The sequence below is a fragment of the Myotis lucifugus genome, unplaced genomic scaffold (genome assembly GCF_000147115.1).
Source record: "Myotis lucifugus unplaced genomic scaffold, Myoluc2.0 scaffold_139, whole genome shotgun sequence".
Taxonomy (NCBI): domain Eukaryota; kingdom Metazoa; phylum Chordata; class Mammalia; order Chiroptera; family Vespertilionidae; genus Myotis; species Myotis lucifugus.
Window position 1 is genome coordinate 2730933 of NW_005871187.1, and position 4010 is coordinate 2734942.

Below are 4010 nucleotides of genomic sequence, written 5' to 3' on the forward strand. Positions count from 1 at the left end.
CCAGGCTGGCCAGGCACCCCAGCGGGACCCCCACCGTGATCCGGGACACCCTTCAGGGCAAACCAGCAGGCCCCCACCCATGCATCAGGCCTCTATCCTATATAATAACAGGGTAATATGCAAATTGACCCTAACAGCAGAGCGACTGGGAGTCACTGGCCACTATGAGACACACTGACCACCAGGGGGCAGACGCTCAATGCAGGAGCTGTCCCTTGGTGGTCAGTGCGCTCCCACAGGGGGAGCTCTGCTCAGCCACAAGCCAGGCTGATGGCTGCCAGTATAGTGGTGGTGGTGGGAGCCTCTCCCGCCTCCTCAGCAGCATTAAGGATGTCCGACTGTAGCTAGGCCTGCTCCCCGCTGGCAAGTGGACATCCCCCGAGGGCTCCCGGGCTGCCAGAGGGATGTCTGACTGCCAGCTTAGGCCCAATCCCCCAGGGAGCGGGCCTAAGCCAGCAGTTTGGACATCCTCTGAGGGGTCCCAGACTGTGAGAGGGCACAGGCCAGACTGAGGGACCCTCCCGAGTGCACAAATTTTTGTGCACCGGGCCTCTAGTATCTTTATATCTACCTACCTATCTACCTATCTATACACACACACACACACACACACACACACACAACACATACTTTTGTGGGCTCCTTATCTTGTTCTTTTATTTGTCCATTCTTGTGCTACTACAATATTGTCTTAATTACTGTGGCTTTATTATACAACTCATTATCTGGTAGGCAAATCCCTTCAATCTTATTTTTTCCCTTAAAATTGTCTTGAATCCTGTAAATATCTTTTCTACATAAATGTGAAATATATTAGAATGGCAACTTCAACAGAAATATACACCTTATTTTTTTAAATCACCAACTCATTCTAGCCCGTTTGGCTTAGTGTATAGAGCATCGGCCTGCAGACCGAAGGGTCCTGGGTTTGATTCCAGTCAAGGGCATGTGCCTGGGTTGCAGGCTTGATCCCCAATAGGGGGCGTGCAAGAGGCAGCCGATCAATGATTCTCTCTCATCACTGATGTTTCTATCTTTCTCTCCCTCTCCCTTCCTCTCTGAAATCAATAAAAATATATTAAAAATAAAATAAAATCACCAGCAACAACTCTACACTGAAAATCTGAAAAAGATTAACTGAATAAATTTAACACCAGATTACAGCTTATACAAGATTAAAGTTACAAAGTAGTATTTATTATAACTGAATGCTATTACATACTTTTTTGGGGGAAATATCTAAGGCTCTTGAATGTTTGAAATTCGAATTTTCCCCTATACTGAAGTACGTTCATTATCTTTTTTTGGTCAGGACAAAACTGAAAAGGAGAAATACCCTTGCATTCAGAATGAACAACTCTTGCTATATATATATTTCCCCCATAGATAAGGAAGATTCTGTAACTTTCCCAGAAACAGTGACTTGAACTAAATACCAAAGCTCATGTGCCATATTTGGAAGTTTTTAGTCACCGGGAGCCATGGCATTTCTTTTCTTTGTGTCACAAACTTACAAATACTTTTCTTTTTACTATTACCATTGGGGACAGAAAACCTTCTGTTCTGGGACTGACTGGGCAGACAGAAATGGCAGGGGACAGAAAATGGGAAATGGCTCAGGATCTTGGAATTCCCGGCAGCCTAACTCAGTGGCTTGCTATTTGGAAGTTTCTCGAATGTTTGCCCCCGGAGTTCCCCTAAAAGAGGGCGTCTGATATCACTGGCAAAGAGCATCTTCACACAGGACCTACAGGGAAGGAATGTGCTCGCTGCAGTATGACAAACATTTACCCTATGGCACCGTTTGTGGCATTAAATGGGGGTGAGGGCAGGGGTGGGACAAAATGTCCAGGACTAGCAACACCAAGATTTTTTATTTCCCATTTTCTACCAGCTAACTATTTAATTTTATTTTTTATAACATATTTTATTGATTTTTTACAGAGAGAAGGGAGAGGGATCGAGAGTTAGAAACATCAATCAGCTGCCACCTCCCACTGGGGATGTGCCCGCAACCAAGGTACATGCCCTTGACGGGAATCAAACCTGGGACCCTTGAGTCCGCAGGCCGGTGGCTCTATCCACTGAGCCAAACCGGTTAGGGCCCAGCGAACTATTTAAAACTTCAATAAGTGGGATCCTTTGTGGTTCATATATATATACACACATATATACACACACACACATACATACACACATATGTATGTATATATACATACATATATATACACATATGTATGTATATATACATACATATGTGTGTATCCTATCTAATAATAGACAAACATGGTAATTAACTGTACCTCCGACACGCTTCCCATTGGCTAATCAGGGCGATATGCAAATTAACTGCCAACCAAGATGGCAGCCGACAGCCAGGCAGCTGAAGCGAACAGGAGGCTTGCTTGCTCCAGTGATGGAGGAAGCCAATTTCCCCGCCTGCCGCCGCCCAGCTCTGAGCTGCACTCTAAGCAACTATGTTGCAATTATATAGAAGCTAAAGAATCCCCAGAAACCTGGTTTCAGTCAGCCGGGCCTCAGAGCTGGAGTTGCAACAGTGTTTCAATTATAGAAGCTAAACAAAGCCCAGATACCTGCTTTCAGCAGCCGAGGTCTCAGAGCTGGAGCCGAGCCTCAGAGCTAAAGACGGCTCTCAGCTCCAGTGACAGCCATAGAAGGTAAATAAATCCCAGAATAAAAAAAGAAAGAAAAAAAGGAGAGGTTGGGAGCTTCAGTCACCCGCCAGCCTGAAAACGGCCCTCAGCCCCTCACCCAGACTGGCCAGGCACCCCAGTGGGGACCCCCAAACTGAAGGGGGTGTGACCAGCTGCAAACAGCCAACATCCCCTCATCCAGGCTGGCCAAGCACCCAAGCGGGACCCCCACCCTGATCCGGGACACCCTTCAGGGCAAACCAGCCGGCCCCCACCCATGCACCAGGCCTCTATCCTATATAGTAAAAGGGTAATATGCAAACTGACCCTAACAGCAGAGCGACTGAGAATGACTGGTCACTATGACACACACTGACCACCAGGGGGCAGATGCTCAATGCAGGAGCTGCCCTCTGGTGGTCAGGGCACTCTCACATGGGAGGAGCTCTGCTCAGCCACAATCCAGGCTGACGGCTGCCAGTACAGTGGGGTGGTGGGAGCCTCTCCTGCCTCCTCAGCAGCGCTAAGGATGTCCAACTGCAGTTTAGGCCTGCTCCCCGCTGGCAAGTGGACATCCCCCGAGGGCTGCCGGGCTGCCAGAGGGATGTCTGATTGCCATCTTAGGCCTAAGCCAGCAGGTGGTCATCCCCTGAAGGGTCCCAGGCTGTGAGAGGGCACAGGCCGGACTGAGGGCTGCCCCCCCGCGAGTGCACAAATTTTTATGCACCGGGCCTCTAGTGTGTGTGTGTATAATATATATATATATACATATATATATATATATATATATATATATATATATATGTATAATTCCTTTCTAGCCATATTCATGAAAACTTGGGAGTAAACCCTTGCCTGAAATACTGCTCGCGGCTAGCGACGAGCTTTTGAAATAAGGACACGCTTTTGTTGGAGCAATCCCTGGAACAGAAAGCCAACAGTTTAAAAACGAACAAAAGTTTAAAAATAAAAGGCACACCGGTTCATTATAAAATAGGTATGATTACAATATTATCCCCAAACGATGATGAGATCAAGCCTTCAACATTAACCTGATGCCGTTCACTTCCCAACGCTCCTGCCTGCTTCCATTTCCACGGCGAGCTGTTGCAAGTGGATGAAAACGGTTCCTGCGTGAAACGGTGACAACCGTTGACTTCATCGGAGCAAAAATGCCCCCCGGCTGACTATTCTCAGCGGCAGCCCCTCGCGAGCGCAGGCGTCACACCGGAGGCATCTGGCCGGGAGCCGGTCACATAGCTGCGCGGTGACGCGACGACAAGGCGCAGAACCGCCGCTCCGGGGCGTTCCCACAGGATTTCCCGAGTTCAAACGCTCCGGCTCACGGTGTGTCAC